Below are 25,773 nucleotides of genomic sequence, written 5' to 3'. Positions count from 1 at the left end.
TTCAAGGGGTGTGAGTGTAATGAAATGATTAAGCCATACTTTGGAGACTTACAGTGATTAGAAACTAGCTGTGTTTGCCCAGAGAAATCTTTGCCATTTAGTGCAAGTAACCCACTCCAACAGCTTCATTTTTTCCTCCTGAAAATTATTTCGGGAATCCCCAGGAGGGGTTCTGTCTCTAGCACCAATCTCTGATCTGCAGAAACAGGTCATGAGATTATAAACCAGAGACTCAGAAATTATCCCAACCTTGTTGTGTTAGGAGTATCCAAGAAATGTTTCTCCCCCCAACAAAATTGTGGCTCCAAACGCCTTTTTCTATTTTTCCCCCCCTCTGATGCCAGAATTAACGCCCTTGCCCTTGGTTTCCCACTCCCAGCTACACAGCCTATAAAATTGCTGCAAGGAGCCGAGTGCTGCTTTTCGCACAGCCACAGACAGAGCACATTCTGCACCGAGCATCCGCGCCAGCCTCCCGAGGAGACAGAGGACCATGTAATCGCCGAGATGCCGAGGAGCTCCTCCGAGCACGGACTACAGAGCAGACCCGAGCGGGGAGGAGGGTCTATAACCGGGGAGTGCATCACCGATTGAGAAGTAACTTTGGGCAGCGCGTTGCGGGGCCGGGCAGCAGCAGGCGGGGAAGGAAGGGAGCCGCGGGCACATGGTACATTCCTGCCTGGCTGTGCTCCCTGCCGCTCCTCCTGCCGCTGGCTCCCCGAGCCGTGCCGTGCCGTGCCGCAGGATGGGGCGCGCTCGCTGCCCGGCCAGCCCGCGGCGGTCACACAGCGCAGCCAGCCCGCAGCCCGTGAGAGCAGCGAGCCCGCTCTGCCGCTTAGGATGACTCGCTGGAATCTGCCGCTAGTTCCTCTGTTGCTGATAGCGGACGGAGAACAACCAAAAAGCTACACTGGACTAGACCAAGGTAAGAGATTTAAGTGTGTTTTTTACCCCGCGGCCAGCCGAGGCTGTGTAGGAAAGCTGGCACACGGTGGGTGGCTGAACACCTGGCATTACATGCCATCAGTGTGTCTTTCTGGTGTTAACCCTGCGTGCACCGCCCAGCCACCCCCGGGGGGATGGAGGCAGGTCAAAACACAGCCTAGTGCCTGCGTTTTCTCCCCTTAATGCAACTTTTGAGGCTGCACTACCACCTGCTCCCGTGGATGCAAGAGGCTTCCCAATATTGCTGAATGATGATGCTTTTGTGCTGTGCTGCTGGGAATGGAGCGTACCCGGCGTCTGTCATGGACTCCGGGCGGATTCATTCCCACAGCAGTTGTTTCATCACTTTAATGAGTTGAGATTCCACAGCCCACAGAAACGCTTCCCTGTCATTGCCCCTCTCTCTGAGGGCTTCTCAGATAGATGCGATCCATTCTGGGGCTTTTCAAAAGTAGTGCTCGCTGAAAGCACCAGGGCAAGTCTGCTGGAGCACAGGCAGTGCTGCACTACATATTCTGTCTGCATTCCTCTCTGCTGCTTCTGCTGTGAATCAAAAATTCAGCCTTGCAGGAGGGTTTTTGCAAGGACAGTAAATGTCTCTGGCACAACAATTTAAAGTAAAGGGAGAAGCTGTTTCTCCCCCTCTGAAATCCTGGCTAAATATTCTTCTTCTATTTTCTGAGGAGGTACAATATTTCTAGCAGAGTTATCTAAGCAGGTTTCTGCTGGGGCTGATTGACAGTTTTTAGTTGTGATTTTAATGGAAATCTTTCACTGAATGTCTACAGCTTCATTTCTGTCAATCTAATGCTTTTTAGCAAATGGCTTTCTTTGGAGGGTGACACCTTTAAAATTAGCCCAGGATCATATTTTTCTAGACCTATAAACAAGAGTATCAGACCAGCCAGTGCACATTGCAGAATCCCAGAATCTCACCTTTGGATTTTTAATGGTATAACTGCAGTGGACGACATTTGGTTTGGTTTACAGGTTTTCTGTACTGTGGAAAGAGTCACAATTGCAACTGAATTTATCTGTGTTTCCTATACATTATTATGGTGTCTCTCTGCAATATCATACATGTCCTATTTGTTCAGACCTTCTGTGTACTGGCAATAGGTTTATCAAGAGTTGACTTTTAAACCCTTTTTTAAAAACTGCCCTGACATTACTGCCATGAAAAGGACTCTGTGCTCAAGGAAGGTGATGCATCCCACATTGATCCCATCCATGGAGGTGACCAAACAGGTACCAGCAATTAACCAAAAAAACACCACTCAGCTTCCCAGCAGCCACTAAGACCCACAAGCCATTGACCCAGCATGAATATTTTTGGAATGAACTCAAACATGACACCAGTAAACACTCCCCTTAGCTACTACCCTCTCCATGCACTCCTTAAAATAGATTAGGAGAAAAAATGTTCTTGTTTCAGAGAATTTTCAGGAATTTAAAACAGAGCTTTGGGAAGAGGTAGGACATCAATATCTTGATGTGTCAGCATGGATTTTACATCATTTTCCATCAGAATATGGTACAATTTTCCACTTGTAAAAGTGGAAAGCATTTACCAACATTATGTTTTAAGATTATTTCTAGTCATTTAGAGAAGTGCAGAGACTTTGATACTTTTTTAAAAATTTACTTCTTTTTCCTAGCATTTCAATATGGTGCCTGACTGCAAGGGTATGAGATTATTTCTAGGGAAAGCATTCTAAAGTACAATTCAGACAACAGATCATTGTGATTCCATTAAAAGCTGATCATATTAATGTAACTTATTTTTAAATTAGCACCCATTTATTGTATTCCAGCTCTTAGCCACTTGCTAGTGAAGCACATATCATAGTCTCTGGAGTCTGAGCAGCTATTTTTGAGCCTGTCTGGCTAATGTCTGGAATACAAAATTACCCTGTTCACAATTTGGCTTTTCTGTGTTATTTTCCTTTCTTCTGAGACATCAGTATATTATCAATTCTCATCTGGGTGGCTCCTTTCAGGTGGAATCTTAGTCCATTTAAATGCAGACAATTTACTGTGATAACAGTTTATTGTAACTTAGCAACAAGAGCTAAAAAAAAATCAAGTTACAGCCATAACACATGCAAGCCTTGTATTGTGCTGCCCTGTACTCAGCAAATTAAACCCTTGAGATAAATGACATTCTAGACCAGTCAGTTTAATATCATTAGCTGGGCTGGCCAGTTGCTCTAATTACAGAAGTCAAAGAGTGCAGGAAGCAGCTGCAAAGTCAGCACATGTGCAGGGAGCTGTTTGCAAAGCAGAAACACATGCTTTAGCTTGAGCTTTTTGTTGCAAGATGAATTATTAAGGAAAGGAATGGCATTTGGTATCACTGACAGAAAAATGGTCTGGCTGGGGTCCAGGTGGCAAGACTGGTGTGAGGGGCATGGGGTTATCGCTGGTCTCTCTGTGAAGCTTCATTTCTGGCATATTATTTTCACCAAAATAAACAAACAAACACTTTCAATGCTATTCCTCTGTGATCAGACTCTCGGGTCATTCATTACTGGTGAGCTGGGAGGACAGCACAAGGAAAATCAGCACAACGCTGATAGGTACTGTCCTACCTATTTTACTGAAAATAGAGAATCTACTGTCAGTCAAACATGTCCAGGGAGCAATAAAATGCAGAGCTGGTGCCCTGGAACTGGGTGAAAAGAAGAAACATCCCTAAGACAGAGACATGCTCAACTCTGGAGCTCTGCTTGAGTCTAGAAGATTAAACCAGCCACAAGCAGCTGAAAGGAGAGTCAGGCAGCTGCTCTGATGGGTGGCCAGGGATCCCCTCTGCTCTGATGGGTGGCCAGGGATCCCCTCTGCTCAGAATTTTACATCCCTCTTGGCATTTTCCCTCCAGAAACTGAATTCAGGAGAGGCAGGAGTTTTGCTGTGGTTAGTTAGGTGGATTCAGGCTTACAGCTGATTTCATTTAGAAAAGAAAAACGTTCAGCCAAGTTCTTCCCCTCAAAAATCAGCTTGAATAGAAGGTTCTTCAGTTGTCTAGTACTGCTGTATATGTCATTTGAACATAAACTCCACCCAAAATGAAGAGCTCTAAACAAATCAACAAGGTTTTACACATTAGGAAAGAACAAGCCCTTGATAACAACCTCTAGAAAGGTATCAAACCCATCCCAACTACTTGATAAAGCATATTCTGCACAGACACCTGCAAAAATGGATTAAGTTTCATCTCCTTTGAAACAATCATACTTAGCCACTTTCATAGCTCTGTTTTAATGTCACTGGAGCTCCAGCAGCTGTAGATTTATTCCCTGCACCCTGAACAGAGTTAAGCCTATTAACTCCTCCCCACTGCACAGTACTTTGTTGTAAGGTAAGCCAACTGCACCTACAAGTAACACTTTGAAAAGTTGCTTTGTTTTGTTTTTTTTAATGGAAGAGACGTTAAAGATCATCGAGTCCAACCCATGCCCTAACACCTCCACCAAACCATGGCACTGAGTGCCACATCCAGTCCTTTCTTAAACACATCCAGGGATGGTGACTCCACCACCATAATTAACCATGATTAAGATGGTATTTCAAGCCCTCTTTTTGGAATAGGAAACACTTTGCACACTTGTTACATTGCTTTCCACAACCTTCTTGTAACATGCTCTCATCAGTTGAGATCAAATCTAATCTCAGTCTAAGACTAAGGATGTTTATAGGGGTTAAAGTAAGGCATGTATGTGATGCAAAACAGGCATCCAACCCTCATGTTTAGGCATTACCTTCCAAGGAGAGCATTTTTCTTTAAGTAAAGAAGTCTTAGAATTATAAGATAACAGAATATTGTGAATTGGAAGGGACCCACCAGGATCATGGAGCCCAACTCCTGTCCCTGCACAGCAGCATCCCCAGAGTCACACCCCATGTGCCTGAGAGTTGTGCAAACACTCCTTGGTCTCAGCCAGCCCTGGAGCTGTGCCCACTGCCCTGGGGAGCCTCTTGCAGTGCCTAGCCACCCTCTGGGTGAAATACTCTCTCCTGGCATCTTTCAGACACTCTGTGAGTTAGTGATGAATATACTTGGTGGATAACAGCTATTGCTTTCTTTACCTTCAATTCTTGCATTTTCCAACAAACTTTATAGCACTCTTTTGGCATTTTCAGTTCAATAGAACTGGACCTTTGACCACCTACACTGGTGAAGGGTGCATCCAACTAAAACATAAAGGAGTAACGTAACAAATGTGCAGTGTTATCGCAGTATATATACATGGAAATAGTGTCAGAATCTAATATAGATACAATAAAAACAATATTGTGTTCATCACAAAGTAGCTTTTCCCATACTCAAGCTTTGTCAAATAATCTGGATTTTTGAAAATTGAAGTCTTTAAAATCTGTACCAACAGGAAAATAACTTTATTCTTCTCTTTCATTTCATTACCATGTGAAAAGTCTTTTCACTCAATACCAGCTTGCTTGTTTGTATTCCTTTGTAATTCAAATTTCAAAAATTATGAGGAAGCTAAGTATGCTGGACATAAATTCTCCAGGTTTTGAGGCAATCTCATTACTGAGTTGTTGGCTAGTTTAGGAATGTTGTGTTAAAGACAATCTGTGTGAATAACCTGACTGTCCAATGGGATATACCTCTGAGAGCAGGGTACACTCTAAAGCAGTTCTCCTGGATGACACTTCTGGAATGCATGTTAGACAATCTGAATTTTCAGTTACACTCAGCAAAGTCTGTGTGGCTTTTCCTTCCTATTTCTCTTCGTGTCTTTCCCAAGCTTTTCACATTAATGGTGTGTATTTCAGAAAAGTGTTCTTATTCCTTGGGGCAGCAGCAATGTTGGGTAACATTTAGTGAAACATGCATCATCCAAGTGATCTGTAGGTTATGCAGAGGACAATGGCAGGATCCACACGGGGTAGCAACCAGAGTAAAAGCCAAGTAAATTGTTCATTTATTAGAAAGCTTGGAGCCTGGAGCCACATGACACTCAAAATCATGTAGCAAATGATTTTTTGTGTTGTAAAGATACTGAAGGTTTATGGGCCAAGATCAGTGCATCAAGACGTACAAGAGCACAAAGCGTGTGGTGGTGACAGAAATGAAATACATAACTCTCTGTTAAAGACTTCTTTCCAACTTTTGCAATGAAAATACTCAGTTTTTTTCTTAAGTTTCAAACTTTACAGATTCTGTCATGAAACTCAAAATACTAAAAAATTCTAAGAAACTGTGTGCTGTATACACATACATGCATGTGTGACACCATAAAGTTCCAGAAACTAAAGAAGCCACAAACCACCATCAAACAGAAATACAACCACAGCTTTACTAATCACATTTGAGGCAAGGTTCTAGGAAAATAATACATTTAAATAGGTATCCTCACATAAATAGAAAAGAACATGGAATCTTTGAGCTGAGTAGCCTTTCTTCAGTTCCCAAACACCTACAAACTCTGCCTTCTCACAACTTTACAGTCACTACTGTGTCATGTCTAATACACTGAATATATAATAAACAAGAAAATACCCCATAAAAACTGCAGGACGCAGTTCAGGTCATGAAACACATTGGTCCTGCCATACCAGGACATGGTTCAGGTCATGAAACACACAGTCCTGCCATGCCAGGAACATTCGGGGGACACCTGGGGACACCACTGGGGTGTGTGCAGCAGAACGATGCCCTGCCCTGCCAGGAGCCACCTGGAACTGTGCATATCCCATCTACTGCTCTTGGAGAGCAAACCAGAACAGAACTGGGCCAGGACAGAACTAAAATAGACAGCCTCCATGTTACCAGGAACTGCAGAAAGCACCTACCATGTCACAGTTGTTAAATTCTTTATAGCTGGTGAAAGATTGGAGAGGAAAGGAATTAATACAGAAAGCCCTGCACTTCTAAGAAAGCCAAATATTGCTGCAGCTAGTTTCTTCTGGAAGGAAGTGAAAGAAAGAGTTAATTAAGCTTGCTGTCTGTGGTGTGAACTATTAACCTGACATTGGTGTTTATCCCATGTGAAACAGCTTTAATGATTTTATTTAAGCCTTTACATTTCTCTCATTGTTTTGCTCACTGTCCTCTGTTGCCACTAGTATTATTACACTTTGAGTAGTAGTAATAAAACAATTACTGAGCCTCTCTGCTGTTTAATGGGTTTGAAACCTCAGGAGATGTAAATAACTAAGTTGGATTTTTGTGCTTGCAATGAAGTTTGATATTTGATGGGGGGGAAAAAAAAGAAAATAAAAACAAAACTAGCAGAAAGATCCATAAATAATAAAGTCAAATGGGACCATTGAATGAGTCTGGCTTCCAGCATACCACAGCAACCCTGTCATTTCATCCAATCTTACCTGTGTCAAACCTAGTATCTTACATACCTAAGTCCATTATTATAAAAATAGTTTCAGATCTCAAAAATGACAATACAAGATGCAAGTACAGAACCTTACAGCTGCTGATCACAACAGAGTGGGATCATTCCTGTCTCTTCACACCACCTAACCTAAAGCCACTACCTTGCAGCACATTCATCCTGTCATGTGGCAATTTAATCTTAAAATGCATTTCTCAAAGAAATCTGAGAAAAACTTTAAAAAGAAAGGGAAACTGGTTAGAAGACTTGTGCTAGAATTCAACAGAGATGACAGGTGCTTCTACCACTTGTTATTAAGAAAAACCCCAAAATTTATAATTTCAGAAGTCTCAGGAAAATTGCAGTCACATCACACTACTAATTTTGGGAATTTCCTGCCTGAATAATGTTCTTGTTCCTCAGCATTGTTTCTTAGATAACCTAATGGGGAAAGAGGCATAACTGCTAGGTTTAACATTAATCAAAAGATTATTATGAGTGCTGCACCTCTAAAGGCAAATGTAAATGTTAACTCTGTGCAATTGGAAAGAGAATGTAAAAAGTTTTCTGGAGCCAAATGCATACAGAACATAAAGGATTTAAAAAATGGAAGGATGGCTTTTACACAGTAGGAAAGAGAAGGACAAAGAGAGATGACCCTGTACAGCATTATAGTGGGATTTACAGAGGAAATTCCTCAGTTTCCTCAGCACTCACTACAGGTGCCTGAAAAATCTCTTTGCAGGATTGCTTCTGCTCATGAATAAAGTGAGCACAGCTGGGGCAAGAAAGGGAGCAACAGGGCACACGTGGAAATGAGGGAAAGAAGGGAGAGAGAAAAAGAAAAGAAACAGGTGTTTTCTCCATCGTTACTCGCAGCACTTCTGACATTTATAGTGGATTTAGAGACAAATCAATAAAGGAATAAGCATTAAGATACAAATGAACACAAAAGAAAAAAAATACAAATTACTGAATCATTAAGGTTGGAAAAACCTGCAGGATCATAAAGTCCAACCTTTGGCCAAACATGACCTTGTCAAATAAATGTGCCACTAAGTGCCACATTCAGTCATTTCTTGAACACTTCCAGGGATAGTGGCTCTACCACCCCCTGGGCAGCCCCTTCCAGTGCCTGACCACCCTTTCAGTGAGTGAAGAAATTCTTCCTGATGGCCCACTTGCCCTGGTGTAGCTTGAGAACATTCCCCCTCATCCTGTCCCTGGTTGTCTGGCAGGAGAGACTGATCCCCTGGCTCCAGCCTCCTTCCAGGCAGCTGTACAGAGTGATGAGATCTCTCCTTTTCTCCAGGCTGAACACCCCCAGCTCCCTCAGCTGCCCCTCACAGGACTCGTGCTCCAGACTCCCCACCATCTCCCCTCCCCTTAACTGGACACACTCCAGCACCTCGATGTCCTTCTTGTACAGAGGGGCCCAGAACTGGACACCAATGGAATGAGGCAAAGTTCCAAAGACAACATTTAGGTGATGCAACAGATGTCCCCTCCCCAAAAGCCAGGGCTGTCTTACAGTCCATTACTGTGGGCAGAACTGGAACACGTGTCCTTAGATCTAATCCCTCTGCCAAGGCAGCTGCCCCTTCAGCTGCCAGTGCTGGTGCCATGGAGCAGGGACAATGCCTGCTGGAACTGAGCTGGGGCAGGGATGGGGGCTGATGCTGTGGGAGCCCAGATACCACAGCAAAACATGCTTGTCACTCTGACATGCATTTATGACACACTAGAAAATCAATTCAACACCTTTCATCTCCTGTCAATCACATTCTGAAGCACTGCAGGACAAATGGATTTTCTCTGTGACATTGGGATGGGGATCATGAATTCTGATCTTTCTGCTGGATAGTTCAGTACCCATAAATTGTCAAGGCAGCAGAAAGCACACAGCATTTTGGTCTCCCCCTGCCAGTGCACAAGGGTGTCCATCCAGAAGGAGCAGATTACAGCTCTGCACTGCAGTAGCACAGAACTGGAGTCTGCTGAAGAAAGGAATACTGCAGAGAAGAAATGTGGGTGCCAGGATATCACTAGTATAAAAGTGGAAAGCTGTAGAACTAAGTGGAGATTTGATTTTCACCTGTTGTGACTCAGTGCCAGGCTAAATCATTACAACCTCTTTTCACTGAACATCTTAGATTGCCAGAGCCAAGCTTCCTGTGCCAGTTAACCTGCTGGGGATGAGAACTTCTGTGATACTAGCTGAGCACTTCAAGTAAGGAAAACCAGAAGAAAAATCAACAGAAAAGCAACCCAATATGTATTCTTTAATCTATCATCAACATACAGTCACTAAATAACAGCATTGTTTTTATCTTCAGAGCTGTACAGTTAATTCACAGTGATTAATATCCCATTTGTATCACTTCTTGATATGTTTTGACAGCCAGAAAAATCACCCTTCTGCCTGAACTTAGGAAACAATTTATTTTCTGAGGTGAAAATGTAAATACAAGGCACAGCAGAAATAGCCCAGTCATCCTTTGGTAAATATGAAAGTTATTGTTACATACACATACCCCTCATTAAGAAACCTAATTTTAATCATACATGTTTGTGAGTACTAAACTGCTTAGAAAGTAGAGCCTAATGTTGCTAAAATGTTATTACTGTTATGGCAGCACAAGTGGGACAGGCACAGAAGAATTAACTAAACTTGTTCAAATCAGAGATGGTATGGGAATTGTACCAGAAATACGGTAGAAGTAGTAAAGAAATTAAGTTTAAGGTCCCTACTCCGGAATATAAACTGATGTCCTCTAAGTGGTACCTTCTGCAGTGAGTCTTGTGCAATTCTGTGTTAGTAAATCCTGTGCTTTCCTCACCCACCCCTCAGCTCTGCTCACTGCCCAGCTCTGACTCCAAAGTGCCAGCTCTCACCTCTTGAGGATAAATAACCAAATGTCTCCAACAGGCCAGGCAGCAGCTGACTCCAGGCTTTTAAAGGTCAATAATTTCTTCTTAAAAATCAATATATTTGTAACTGGTGTAAAAGCCTCCAGCCTAAAAATGTGCTTAAATGGACAATCCAACAGGGCTTTTTTCCAAGCCACATGAATTTTAACAATGCTCACACTTGTCGGTTTCCAGATTGTCAGAAGGCTTTTTATAAGGGATGGGGAATTCTGAAGAATAATTCTACTCCTTTCCAGGAAACCTCCACTTCATCATCCCCTATTCACAGTTTATCACAGACAATGGTTACTATTCAGCTGTGATGACTCAGGTACATTGGAACAGGAAAAGTGTGGAAGCAATAACCCAACAGTGGCATTTTGCTGTGTCAAAGGGAAGGGGGCACGGTGTGTTTAGCTTCCCTGAAAGGAGCACTTCCCTTTAGCTCCCTCTGTTCTCCAGCCATCTCTGTAAGTGTCATCACTGCTTCAAAAAAAGGGAGGGATTGTCTGTAATCCAAGAGAAATGGTTCAAGCTAGCATCCTCCCCTCACTTGTATAAATGCTTGTGCAATAAATATCTAAGTGAGTGGAATCACTTGCTCTTCAAGGAACTATTTGTTTGGTAAGCTATGATACATTTAATTTATTATTTATAGACCTAAGCTTTCACATCATACTGAGCCATATCAAGCAGACTTGAATACTAGTGCTTGAAATATATTGAGGAATGTATTGGGTTGAAAAGAATTCAGATAATTTGATTTCCCTTTGTGCCCCATCTTTTACTGCATCCACAAGCAGCAATAAATCAGAATATCTGCTACCTAAAGAAAGCCTTGAGAGAAAGGTTACAGCAGGGTAGTGCTCATGCTAGCAACAAGTGCCTACATGAAAATAGCTCTAAGTGTTACCTTTGGTGAAGATTTTTAGACTCCAAGACAAGCCTCATAATTCCCTTGTAAGAGGGGCACAGAGAAAACAGGCTATGGAGTAACACAGGGCCCACAGGAACTCAGTTTCCTAAAATTAGGTCAGCACTGGTCTAAAATTAGATTCAGTGTTCTGCTGACCGAACTGAAAAGAGGAGGAGTAATTTTTAATCACAAATTCTTGAGGGTAATGATCTATCTTGCTGGAAGTCACCAAGTACAGGCCACAAACTCACACAGTGGTCAGCTTCTTCCTCTTCCCAACACTTCTACAACTCATTGGAAGCCTGAACACAACCAAAACTTATAAATTAACAACGAGGGACAAATTGTTTCAAGTCAAACATGCAGCACTATTTAGACAAATGATTACACTCCATAGTTACAAGACATTCAGTATAAGACTTATTTATCTACTATAATTGATTCCTCAATTAAATTATCTGATGAAATTGCTTTGTTGGGGGGCAAGGGGGGCTGTGAAACTAAAAAGAGAAAAAAGAACAACATATGAAACCAAAGCATACTTCAATTCAAATCACCCAAACATTACAAATAAATTGGTGGAGATTATAATTACAGAAAAGCATGAAGTAGCAACCTTGGAACATACTGAATAATGATCTTGAACAGTAACTTTCTAAAATCCATTCTAACCATCTATTGTCTTACAATGCAGCAGATCTGAGGTTTAGAAATTAAACTCTGGGGAGAAACAAATGCTGCATTCTAGTAACGAACAAACTCACTTTGTACTACAGAATCACCTGAGCAAAACACCTAGACTCGAGCAAGAAAGAAGGCAACACAAAAAACAATGCCCATTTCCACCTTACCAGTACTGCAGGACTATTTCAAAGTATTTTATTATCAACTTGTTTGACCTACAGTAATAGTCTGATCTGCAGCAAATTTCATTCCTTCCCACTCCACACTCAGTCCCACTGAGGTCACATCCCCTTTGGATCCCTCTGCAGAGGTGCCTGGACTGACTCTGGGGGATCCTGCTGATGGCAGCCAGCAAATGCAGAACTCCAGAATGATGGCCGGAGCAGCACCCACTGCACTAAAAGTCCAGAAAAGCCATTTTGTGGGTTGCCATAATGTGTGAGGATATTGGAAACTGCCAAGGTTGTAAAGCAGACCTTGACAGCTCTGGGACAGAATTTCCCTGTGTACCTGGGGAATAGGCTAACTGGTGAAATGTAGGATTTTGTTGGTTTGCAGACATAGTTGCTCCAGAAGCTCAGCATCTAACCTGAAAATATCAAAGAAAATGAATAAAAAGGATTGTCCAATTCTTCCAGCATCACAATATGGCAACAAAAAGGCCTACCCAGTATAAAAGTCTAAAAATTTCCTTCCCTCAGTCATCTAACATTGATACTAGTTCATGGTTAATAAATGACAGGTTAGGAAATAAGATCCTGGGCCACTGGCCTGGATCAGCCTGGAATGGGGATTCTTAATACTTTTGTAAGCACTGTTCAGCTGGAACTGTAAATTGCAAGGAGTGTGCCTCCCTCATTGTGCACAGCTTGTACAGCACATCAGAAGAAGGTTAATGAATGCCAGGGTGAGAAGCACTAATGAAATAGCAAACAGTGCTTTGGAGAGATCTGGCTTTTGACGCACCTTCTTTTCATGTGATCACTGACTGGGAGCTGAATTCCCAGCCAGGTCTCACTGAGGTGCAGAGTGATGGGGGAGCTCCCCTAGCCTGTGCTGCCTTAGCTGTTGAGGCTTTACCATACAACTTCCAAATGAAAAATCACATTATTTCCCTTAGTGTTCTCCAGGGGCAGTATAATGGGTACTTGCAATGCTGATGCCTTTAAGCTTTCACAGCAAACTTCCCTGTGTAGCTTATCCCCTGCTGTGCTCCAAATAGCTTTGAGAAACCATGAGCAAGCAGCTGCTCAGGGAAGGGACAGTCAGTGACAAGGGATGCCAAACAATCCGTGCAAGGAAGCACCGTGCCAGGAACAGCACAATGTGTGTGTGCATTTATTGCAGGTGTGACAGCCTCAGCGAGCAATGAAGTGCTACAATGCATGCTGCTTTATCACAAACTGCTGGGGAGCTGAAGTGCCAGTTGTGCTTCTTTTCTAAAACTTCTTGGGTGAAGAGCTGGCAATCTGCTTGGGGTATTTTGTGGCTGATTAATTTTATAGATAGTGCTAGGTAAGAACCCTCTAACTCACTGAATCCAATCGCAATTTTAATCAAACTCTAGTTGCTTGCTGATTTGGAGACATAGGGTGCCACTTTATTAGCTCCTATAAACTGCTTGCTCTCCCTATATAGAAGTAGTTTGAGAAACCTTCTGGCATACCTGTTTCTTTCCAGAAGAACGGACCTACACAAGGCCTTGACTGCAAACCTCAAGGTTTCATACAAAAAGCAATTTAAGTACAGTGCAGCTAATAGATTTATACTCCTTTTTTTGGTAACTTTTTAACATGATAGCAACTACAAAAACAAACTTCAAATTTGAAAACAATTCACGAACTGAAACACAAAAAATCCAAGAATGACAAAAATATTACTTGTCATGTAAACTACTGACCAGATTTTGGAATGTTACAAACAATCAATCCCATAAGCAGTTAATATTGCAAAATATGTGTGAACCTGTGCCTATCGCTTCAAGGAAATGTGGAACTGAATGAGGACTTGAGGGAACTCTGTTTCAGCATCATGATCAACAAATAATACTGTGCGGGCTCCTGGGTCTGCTCCCTTTCTATAATCTATGTTTTCTATAAACTTATTGTGTAAATCAACAAAAGCAGCTTCTGAACCCCTGTTCACAGCATGAGAACAGCAACTACAGGAATCCAGTCAATCTCTGAAAGTCATTCTCCAGAGGGGAATTTCCTTTTGTTGTCTGATGCGGCATCTTTGTGCCCAGACTCATTTGAAGGTATCTATGCTTCAAATTTTACAAAAACTTTACAATCAACTAGTTTTAGATTCAGTATAATTTCCCCTATATGGTCTGCACAAGCCCATATTTTTCTCAAAATCAGGGTTTTTATGCTCTTGAGTTTGTAAGAGTTTTGGGCAGGTATCTTGGTGCTTTAGTGTTTGCTGCTTTTTCCTACATGGCATATTATAGGTCAGAGACAAAGGATTAGCTTCTCTGAAGGGTTTTATTTTTTTTTCTTATTGGTTTTAAGTTGCATTGTCCACTGAGGACACACACATTGTGGAGGTGCTGAAGTAGGGAAAAAAAAACTGTTTCAAACCAGCACAATGGAGATTTTTGACAACACAACACATAAATGAAAAGCTATTTCTATGACTATTTTTCTTGTCACTGGGTACTCAAATAGCAGCCTTGAAATAAAACTTAAAAACTCAGAAAACCCTACAAACAGCAAAGGACTTACTTTGTTAGTCAGCCCTTTAGAAAGAAATGAGAAAAACCCTTGTGCTCACCAAAACTGATAGATATAGGTCATTAACTACACTATACTACCTCTAACAAAATTACAATTTTCTGAATTCCATGCCTTTCTGTAAACTAGAGCATATGATTCCATGGATATTGTACAGATCATGGCATTGCTTTGGACACACTGGCTGATCTTCCCTTACAACTCCCAGAGCAGGGGCAGCGTGGAAATTCCCATGCAAGCACACAGGTTGTGCCAGCCTGCAATATCCACCGCAGATGTTTTTAGTAATTTGTACTACAATCCAGCAAAGGACTGCAGGCTCCAAGAGGCTCCAATCCAGCTCTCTCAGATGGATTCATACTGTCTTAGCTATATTTTAGTTTAAAAGCACAGGTACAAAATCAAGTCATCAGCTGAACGTGTATTTGCTGGCTCTATCCAAGGCCCTGTTCCACGTGCATTGCCTGTGATAAGCCAATTAGGCTCCTGTGAGACCTGATACCATCTGTTGGAGCCACTGGCAGCCCAGCAGGCAGGAGTGGCTCAGTCCCTCTGTGGGTTTCACTTTCTACCATTCAGAACTCCCAATTGCCCTCCCCAGCCCCAGAATGAAACAGAAAAGAGAAAAGCTTTAGTCCTTCTCTAGTGTGAAATGAGGAATAAGAGACAAAGCATTCATTTGTGTGTGTGTAAAGTCAGCTCTTGCATTTCCACACTCACCACACTTCTGATTTTACCTCAAAGAGATGAAGGTTTCTGTTGCCACAGCAACCATGTTAACAAATAGCAGCATAGCTTTTACACAAATGATGTGATTGTCAGGAGTTGGAGATAGTCTAACAGGCTGTTTATTATATCCCCCAAAAATGCACACTTTTTAGCTAAAACAAATGCATCACTTTTTTTTTTCCATATTGTATATTCTCATTTCACAACAGCAAAGGTTTTTGTTTGTATAGGATATACCTTTACCGAGAGCTTCTAAATTTGATACACCTTATCTTTTGTGCCTTAGGAAGGCATCACATGATTGCAGCATTCTTTAGAAGGCATAAACTGATTTGCATTAATGCTTCTCTCAGTGAGGTAACTGGGGGGCTATAAATACAGCTCCTGTCTTCTGATTACTTAGCAATTCTGCTGCTCTGAAGGGGAAAAATAAAAGCAGAGGAAGGGATAATCTTCACCATCAGATGGAAAAGGGGAGAGATTGTTCTGTACATCATCCAAAAATTAATGATGAATCTTTCCTTTAAAAAGCAAAGATTTAGAAAAGCTAAATTCTGCAGTCTTCAACATATGAACATTTCCATTGCATGGGTTTAGAATAAATTACTAATATCCACTACAACAAATATTAACTTTGGCAGATTTTACTTCTAAAGGGAGAAAAGTTTGGTTTTAGCTGATGTATAATAGGAATGACAGTTTGCACTTCTTTGGTATCTTCCATCTTCATACTTTCCTTCAAAGAACTTCAAATAGCAGATATCAAATATCAAACATTAATTGGAAATATGGCCACATTTTAAGGATGAATAAATTAAGATTCCACTGCAAGGGGATGGGAAAAGTCTGGGACATAAACCATAGACCATGGTAAACAAGAAGAGGTGATTAGCTATTCTGAACACCTAAGCACTTGCTCAGCCTTTTATAAGCTGAAGAAGACAGAAAAAGTTCCCCAAACAATGTCATATTTAAAAATTTACGGACCTGTTTAAATACAACCACAGCGTATGTGTACAGACCCTTGCTTAAAAACCAGCCACAAAATTTAGCTGGCTGAAGTATCTTTTTTGAATTCACATCTTATCTCCTCAGCCAAAGCAATGACTTAGCTCCTGCATTAAATTTACTTTCCACTTCACACAGCTATTATACCAGCTCAAAAAATGGCTTTCTTCCAAACTCTTGGCTAACACCATGTCAAAATCTGTTCAACAGAACTGCTCTCTCCTGACACCCAGCAGTGTTTTAGACTCTAGTTACACATTTCCACTTCACTGTCCATTCCCACCTGAGGGAGATACTACAGTCCCAAGATACAATTATACAGCAGAGAGAGTAGGCAAATTAAATTAAGTCCTGTTTTTACTTATTTTGTACCAAACTAATACAGAGGGGAAGGGTCTACTCTTGTTCATCCAATTTCTTTTCACCTCTACAGTAAATCCTGTTCCTATTGGGCACCTTTCATCTATATCTGGTTGTTTTGATAAAACAAACAAGACATAGATAAAGTTCTGTTCAGCTGTTGAAGTTCATTCTCCTCTTTTTTACACACATGCTACAAATCCATGATGAAATAGGTGTTGCTAGGAAGACATATTTCTAAGAGTTTTCTCATTCCCTCCTGTATTAGCCTCCCAAGTCTCTGTAAACTGTCAGAAAGATCAGCTTCAACATTTTGAAAATTTTAGCAGCAAATGTTCCTTGCCAACAAATAGTAAAGGAGCCACCAGAGCAAATTTCCTTTTTTTATACCTTTGCAAGCTGTATCACCTTGCTAGGATAATCAGATGCTTATTTCACCTGCCCTTAGAGCTGACTGAGCTCTTATTGTGTTTCATGTGTCTCTGGTAGGCAGCACCTTGGAGAGCCTGCACGAGCCAATCACTCTCTGTGCTTATTTCCATTGGGATTTCTCTCCCACTATATCCTAATTATGCCTGAAACCTTTATAGAACAGCTTCCATTTTAAATAAGAGCTCACAATCCTAAGATGCCATAGAGCAGATTCGCTTCCACTACACCAGGCACACAGAGCAGTTTGACAGCTTTCAATTCTACCACAATGAGCATTTTGAGGATTTCTGTGAACAAAGAAAAAATATGCCCACCTAACACTTCAGAGACAATGTAGATATATATATATATTAGGCTCTAAATGTAAAATATAGGGTGATATTCTGACTATAAGGACTAAAAACTACCAAGGGTGTAAAAACTGTCAAATGGATGTTGAATGTCCATCAGCTTAAACAGTATTGATTCTACATCTTATTAACAGCAGCTTTCACACAGTAGCATTTTCCACCGGTTTTGCTATAAGGTTTGGGATTATTTTATTTTCTTTGATTAAAGAAATTGGAACTTCTCATTTAATTGAAAAAGGTTGAACTTCCGGTCAAGAATGAACATTTTGATTTATAATGAAACATGTTCCACAACAATTAAAAGGCCAAGGTACATCAGTGGGACAGCCAAGTCTCTACTTCAAAACTCTAAAAAACATCTCTTGAAACCACACTGCCTCTTTTCAGGAAAGTTCCCTTCCTAATTTGACAAGTGAGAGAGGTTTTCTGGCAGGGCCTCTGTGCTGTGTGGCTCAGGTTTAACTGTGGTGTGCGCTAGATGCAGCACTTTCCCTGAGTTTCCTAGGAGTTCCAGATGGCACACAGGCTGGATTGGAGGAGAGCTGGGATAAGTCTGGAGTGATATGACTCAAGGTTTTCACCTCTATTTACTTTACACATATTGGAATTGCAAGGCAAGTGTCTGAAATAAAAGCTTACGAGGGCAGGGGGACCAGATTTATTCAATATATGCAATAAAAAGGGTTTTCTGCAGCTGCTTTTTCTACCATACGTGACTGGTCACAAGCAAAAAATCTCAAGCCAGGGTTGCAAGCAAGACCTAAATATTCAGATTTTTGAAGCTCAAGCATAATATCGTACATGGAGTAACTCAGAGACTTCGGCAGTGGAACTTCAAAACTAAAAGGAGGACTAAAACTGTGGCTTGACAAAAAAAGTTATTCTGAGATGTACCATGCTCTTTCTACATTTCCATTACCACATAATGCAATGCTGTGTAGAACACCCAAACCTAGCCAAAGCATGCCAGCTAATAAATTAACTGAAGTGCCTTAATTACTTGCCCATCCAAGTTCATGAATTCTTCTGAGAAGCATCTTGCAGAAATGTTAAATATAGGCATCTCTGCATGACACTAAATTATGTCCCAAAGATTTAGAGCAGCAGGAAGTTTTGGCAGATTTCAGATTTTAAGAAAAATGAAGAAAAAAGTAAGCCCTTTGGCTTTTGCTAATAACTGCCTGCCCACTCAGATCACACTCTGTATGAGAAGTCAGTTAGTATTGGGTTTTTTATTTATTTGAGAAATGCTGTTATGGTAATTAAGTAAAAGTGCACATGTGGCCTGTTCAAGGAGTTTTTATTGTGCTTGAGAAAGAAGCCAGGCTAATACAGCCATGGAAATTGAACCACTCCATTAAAGCAGAGACAAGTACAGCATGGATAGCAGAAGTGCAAGCTGCCTCCACAGCTCTGACAGCCAAGCTACATCAATCACAGCCACGAGGGGCTGGATTTAAGCACAGCTCTGCACCTCTGCAGCCTTACAAAACCTGGCCTAACCCAGTGCTGCTCAAGGAGAGGCAGCTGCCCACCACCCATCAGGCACACCCATCTGAACACAAGGAGCCAAGCAGATGACAGATAGTAACACATTTTTGTCATAATAACCAGAGGAAAATAGATTCTTTATGCCATTACTAATCTTGTGAGCCCTTTTGTTGTGTTATTTTAGCAGACACCCATAAGAGACACCCATATTTTAGCTGGCACCCAGTTTCACACTTTGTTGATGATATGCAAAAAGCAGAACTCTAATCAGCCATGGACAGTCCTAACCTTTGCTGCCTGAGTTTTCTGCTGACAATCTTTAAAAGCCATTACCCCAGTTCAATACTGCTACTGCCCAATTTTTGTTGTTCTCATTCCTGTGACAAGAAAAAGGAATCACCATCAATGTTGCATGTCTTCCTGCTATCTCAACATGCACAGAATGCAATACCTTTTGCAGAGGACAGCAATAAGATGACAACAGTGAGAAATTAGAAGATTATTTGCCATTCTAGCTCATTTTTCATACAACAGGTATTCCTGATTTTTGTAAACAGTGATATTAAGGCCCTTCCTGGAAGCCATCAAACAGGGCAGTCATTTTGGTGGATTCAGAAGTGGAAGTTGAAAGAAGAAGACTCTCACCACCCCACTGGTCTCAATCTCTCTCAAACAGGCAGAATTCTGCTGGCAGTAACCCCCTGAAACACATCCTGATGCTCACAGCAAGCAGCAGCCTGGGTAGGGGGGCTGGAGGGGCTTGGTGGGGAAGGGGACAGGAGCAACTTGGAACAGCTGCAGTGTTTGCATCTCTCTCTCAACACCTGGGTTCAGGCCCCACCCCTGTGACCCTGGGCAAAATATGCCCAAGCTGGCCCTGACATGCACTGAAATTCTGCTCTTTAGGCTAAAATCAGTCACTACTGATAAGTATAAGCATCAACTTGGCCAGATTGAGCCAGTGGTCAGAAGGGAAGACAGCGCAGATAGAAGGGCAGCCTAGAAATTATTGCAAGACCTTTGTTCAGGCTGCAAGGTTTTGGGAGTTTTATAATGTGTACAAAGTGCCAGAAACTGCAGAGAAGTTTATAAAGAGCAAGTATGAGGCAGGAAAGCTGATAGTTTTAATTTCAGACTCCTGTTTACCAAAAGTAATAAACAGTAGAGAAGCCATTGCTCAACACAGGAGAAGGTGTAACAGCTGTAACCTAGGGGTAGGTCAGAAAAGCTCTGGTTGCTTGGTTTTGGTGTTTTTTAATCTGGAGGAGAAAAAGCCAGTATTAAGATAAACAATCCTTGAGAAGGTTATCAAGAAGGTGAAGCCAAGCTCTTAACTGTGGTACTGGATGTGAGACAATGGATATAGTTTGGAAAAACAAAAAAGAGTTTCAGGCTGGGTATAAAGAACACTTTTTGTCATGAAGGTGGCCAAGCAGTGGAATCGGCTGCCCAGAGAGGTTTTGCTATTGCCCTCCTTCAAGATCAGATCAAATAAAGCTCTGAACAACCTGGTTTGTTCTCACAGCTGACCCTGAGTTGAGCTGGAGCTTGAACTAGAGACCTTGTGAGGTTCCTTCCAGTGAGATTTAGCCTGTGATCTTGGGATCTGCCAAAAATAACCCAGAGATAATTATAGAAAAGCAATCCATGCATAGGAAAGATCAATGAATAATTCACCCAAGGGGAGAAGGCATGTATAAAAAGAGAGGAAAGCCTTACATATAACTCTTTCAGATGCATATGGAGATATATTAACTCTGCTTTTGCAGTGTATAAAAGTTTCTGTTTGGAGAAGATATGCTACCATACTAGTGAAGAAAACAAAATTAAAGTACTTTCTCATCAAAATTGTCCCTCTACAATAACCTCCTTACAAAGTAGAGTGTTTATGATGAATATTATTTTTACCAAGATCAGTTATACTCCTTTCACAAGAGAGCAGCATTTATTTATATTATTTCAGGGAAAATTTACTAAACCAAATGGACAGTAGAAGTCTTCACCCTATGTCAGCAAAGAGTAAAATCTAGGAAAACTCTTCTCCTTTCCATTCCTTAAAAGTTTAGTAGCTATTTTCCCATCCTTACAATATTCACCAGCTTTGTTTTTCTCCTTTTATCTCAGTCAGTGGGTAAAAGGCAAAGTGCACATTGTTGTCCTGTGATTCATCCTGAATGCAAAACCTCCCTTTTAGTATGACATGTGGTGTTAATCACCATTTTCCTGTCACTTGATGTCAGAGTTGGCAATTTTCTAGCATCTTCACTGGGCGGCCATGTGTACATCATTTCCCATTTCTTTGCTGCATCCAAGCTTGGGCAGCAAATGCAATTAAGCCCATGTATTCCAAGACATTTTGGTTTTTTTTCTATTTTACATATTCAGAATCTGCCTCATGTTTAGACAGTGTTAGATTAAACTACTCTCAATCCCAGTGGATATAAATCAACACATCATTTAATACACGAGGTTTTTGTTTGTTTTTCTTCATCCATGCCAGTGTACTCCTCTAAGCTATTTATTTGGATGAGGGGAAGGCCAAGCACATTTTTCCACCCCTGCCAGTAAGCTGATTGCTCCTTGGCTCAAGCTGCTCAATATATTCCAGACTAGAGAAGGGAAGTTTCTTGTCCTCAGCAGCTTGGCAGTGCTCTGATATGTTAAACAGATGCTTGTGTTTTACACCCAATTCATAACAACTTCTCACCAGCGGACTTAAAGATCTTATACATTAGTTCTTCCTGACTCCCAGAGGTCAAGATGTGCATTAAAACACCTCATTTGTTTCTCTTCTGCGTTTGTGCTTTGTGTTAATTCTATTGGAAACCTTTGCTTAGCTCAATTTGCAGCATTAGGATTTGCATGTGATTCTTGGAGCAGGTCCTTCTGAGCACCCAAGGTTTCTCAGACAATGCCACTGCCAAACTCCTTGTGTCAGTTCCCACCAGGAAGCAAACTCAAGGACAGCTGTGAAAACTGCAAACAATACAGCAATTGCAGCAATATATAATGAAATTGTAAAGGAAATGCTCAGGCTCAAAAAAGTGTTTAGTTCTTGGACAACTATCTATGAAATGAGCAGTTCAACATTCCCTTTTGTAATTCTACAGCTAATACATGTCAGTCTCCCTGTAGAACCAAGTGGAAAAATGGAAAATCTGTTTTGAGTTCACAAATACTATCTTAAAATAAACCCTAAATTCTAGAAGTGTGTGATGTTAGGAATTATCTTTTCTGCCATCCATTCACTCCTTCCCTAGTAACACAACTTCTCAACCAACTCATTGCCCCCTCCACACCTACACCATACATTTTAATCAATTTACATACCATTCACTCAAAATTAATAATAAATAAAATAACTACCACCCCATACTAGAACATTTCAGCCTAGAAAGTGGTGAATTTACACAACACAGAACAATGTGAACATGGAAAAGATTTGCATGAGCACTAATGCACAGCTACTGTAGTAAAGTATCCAGCATAACACACAATAGTAAGGATGTTTTCATTATCAGGGTTAGGTCACAATCCCAATTGTTACAAAGTTACCTCATATAGAGAAGGTAACAAGGGAAATTTAGATTGTGTGTATTATTGATAATCAAGGAGCAGAGCAAAAAGAAAATATCAAGGAGACTGAGGAGAAAAAGGAAGTATTTAATAAAAGACGGTATAGCAAAGCCAGAAGAAACAGAACATAAACATTATTTGAATAGCATAAAAAAAGGTATACTTGGCAGTAAAAATTCACGAATTTCTGACAAAATAGCTCTAGTTAAAAAATAAATACAATTCTGTAAACTTAGTGATAATGCTGTATAGTATTATCCCTAGTAATAAAAATTGTGATTTTAATAAGAACCAAAATGAAAGAGTGGTCTCAGATAAATGTGGATTTTTATACCATGATTTTCACTTGGCACATTTGTTACCCCCTCCATTCTGGCCTTTGTGAACAAGTAGAAAAAAAAAACATTTGTAAAGAGAGATGCAGAAACCCTGTTACTGCTGCATAAACAATTTGGGTTTGAGGTCCCATCCACGATTTTTATTGTTCAGCTATGCACCACATAACAGCCTATCATGTTCCTCTTGTGCTTACATTCAATCCAGAAGCCTTAACACCCATGCACACAAGATGTTCTATCACAACATTTTCTAAGTGTTGATTTAATGAAGATGTATTAGCCTTGTGACTAATACTGGGTTTTTGGACATGTAACTCTGCTATCCAATAGGCCTTTTGAAAAGCCACTGCCAACTTTTCGTTACTATTTTAATGTCTTTCCATAGATGCATGATCTGCTAATTTATAGCTGTCCAATGAGTTAGGAAAATAAGTAAAAATCTTGTTCATACACATTGATCTCTACATTTCAGTGTAGGCAGTGTGTTCCAACAAGATACACTGCACAAGGAATATATTCACTATGTTTTTTAGGGGGTTTCATTCATATGACACCTCTTTTAAAATGTATCTGCATACTGTTAATTGTACATTGAGAAAAACACATTGAAAACAGACGTTTACAGAGAAGTAGCAAACTAAATATTACATTCAAATCCAAAGGGCCTACATAAGATTTTGTATGCCAATGGCTTCACACCTTCCTTTTGCTGTTCCAAAAGTATTATTTATGATGTCAGAAAAGGCTGTGTGAATCCAGGACTCTAAAACTTGCATTAGCACTTGAATTTAGTCACAATTAAATTCAGCAAAGTGAATCATGCAATTCGTGCTACTCCAAAAATCTAAACTTATTCTATAGGATTTATACTTTTATTTAGTTCTCTAATTTACCTGCCTGTGCCTGCGACTAACCCATACCTCACTTTCACTTATCTCACTTTCAACATAGCCAGGGAAAATTGCCTCAGCATTCAGAAGCAGAAAACCAATTCCTGTATTCCAGGAAACTGAAATTTGGAAAGATAATGAATCAGGGGTGTCCTGGTTATCAAAATCCCTGAATAATTTCACAACTGTAGGTCACAAATAGATCAGGCAGTGCCAGGTTGGACTGCAGTTTGATTACCTCGGGCTTTCCCCTTTGCCAGCTTTGTCTAAATTGGATACTTCCCCAGGTGAAGCCACGCTTGTTTTTAAAGCAGTTCTTGGTGCCTCCCTGCTGCCTGACCTATGCCAAGCCCTGTGATTCCCCACCAATGCTTACATCACCTGGTACCCACCAGAAACAGCAATTTTGGGAATGCTGACCCATGAAGAACACCATATGGCTGCAGCTGTTCCTGAGTGCCATGGTGTCTCGCCCACCTCACGCTGAGCCAGATGCCATGGTGATTAAAAGCTGGACACCAGCCAGAGGCTACTGTACAGCACACTTCCAAAATTCTTCAATATGTAGAGGTACAATAATTTTATCAATAATTAACTTAAGGAAAACAGATTTAAAGAGAGTTACAGCAACAGAAACAAATATAATCTAGGATGTGCATTTGCAGACAGAGCTATGGCTCATCCCCACACACACATTGTTGGTCCCATTCATGTTTAGATATTCTCTAACCAACTACAGTGCAGTGAACAGTCATGAAGGTGCATTTATTTTCACTCATCTTTTACCAATTGAATTCCACCTTTTTTGCCAATAAGAAAGCTTAAAAATAATTTTCACCACCATTATGAACATTCATGCTTAATTGCAGAAACATTTGTGCTAAACAAACCTCAAAGGGCTATGTCCTTTACCAAACAAATCTCATTAAAAATTTTAAATGCACATTCAAAGGAAAACCTTCCCTAGTATTTCTCCCATAGCTCAGGAAGCACAGAAGATACATTATCCACAACTTTCAGTCAAACTTTTTTATCACCATCAAATTAAATGAAAAATATTGTGATGTGGAAGATCCTGTACAGCAGCTCACAGACCAGACAAAAGTGCAATAGACTAGCCAAACTCTTTTTTATTCTTACCAAAGTCAAGACATATCTTCTTTGCATGCTCCAGAGAAAATATCCTTATTGATTATCAGTTCATCTCCTTCAAGACTGAAATTACTGAATGTTTCTTCATTACAGAACATTTTTATCTTCAGCACCCTCAACAGAGACCTTAGAAAACTATGTGCTTACAAAGAGACAATTTTTTTTCTCTCTGAAGACAGGAAACCTACAGCAATTCTATAGATTATATTTGCATTTAACATCATCAGCTAACTGTGCCCATCCTTTGTCACACATCAATATTGGAGCCTGGCTTTTAGTGCCATTCTAGCTTATGTGCTTGTACACAGCCACAGCAAAAGAAACACGACCATAATCGGACTAGTTTTGATTTTACTTCTTATTTCACCTCTATTCATCGCATAAACATTATAGCAAGAGGAACCTTCATATGAAATTATCACCTAGATTATCTCAGTGAGTAATTGAACTTTGATCTCTTTTACTGATTTCTATAGAAATACGAAGTGACTCTTCAAAACTTCAAGTTATTTGTTTAAGGAAACACAAGAGGAAAAGGGTAAGAAAGAAATGCATAGGACCTACAGGCAAGTACTTCTTGCAAGTTTTGGGAGGCCCACTTGCTCTAAGTACCTAGCATAATTGGGAGCAGATGAAATGGCTGTCCATAAGGCTTTGTCTTAACCTGATTTAATCAGAGTGCATTCCTCTGAGCTCACAGGCACTGTTTCATTCTTTGCAAAGTTTCTTTGTCTGGTCTGGGAATTTGGAGCCTGTCCAATCTGATTAGTTCATCAATAAAGGTATAGAGGACAAAAGTACTCTTCTACAAAAGAGTTTGCTATTCATTCAGCAGCTTCATTTATGTTACTATCCTGGACACCTTCACGCAGGTCTCCCTTAGGACTGATTTACTGTTTTTACT

The 25,773-nt window shown here is 40.7% G+C and overlaps 1 protein-coding gene across 2 annotated transcripts in view; it reads left to right on the top strand.

The window, feature by feature from the left end:
- The first annotated feature begins 280 nt into the window (after positions 1–280).
- RASGEF1A (RasGEF domain family member 1A) overlaps positions 281–25,773 on the top strand; it is a 146,367-nt gene continuing 120,874 nt past the window's right edge. For both annotated transcript variants that reach the window (XM_064716335.1, XM_064716333.1), the window contains exon 1: positions 281–925. The gene's annotated coding sequence lies outside the window, so the exon portion shown is untranslated. The remainder of the gene's footprint in view (positions 926–25,773) is intronic.

This window comes from Zonotrichia leucophrys, chromosome 6 (assembly GCF_028769735.1).
Source record: "Zonotrichia leucophrys gambelii isolate GWCS_2022_RI chromosome 6, RI_Zleu_2.0, whole genome shotgun sequence".
Classification (NCBI taxonomy): Eukaryota; Metazoa; Chordata; class Aves; order Passeriformes; family Passerellidae; genus Zonotrichia; species Zonotrichia leucophrys.
Note: the sequence above shows the minus strand (reverse complement) of the source record. Positions and strands in the feature narration are given on the sequence as shown.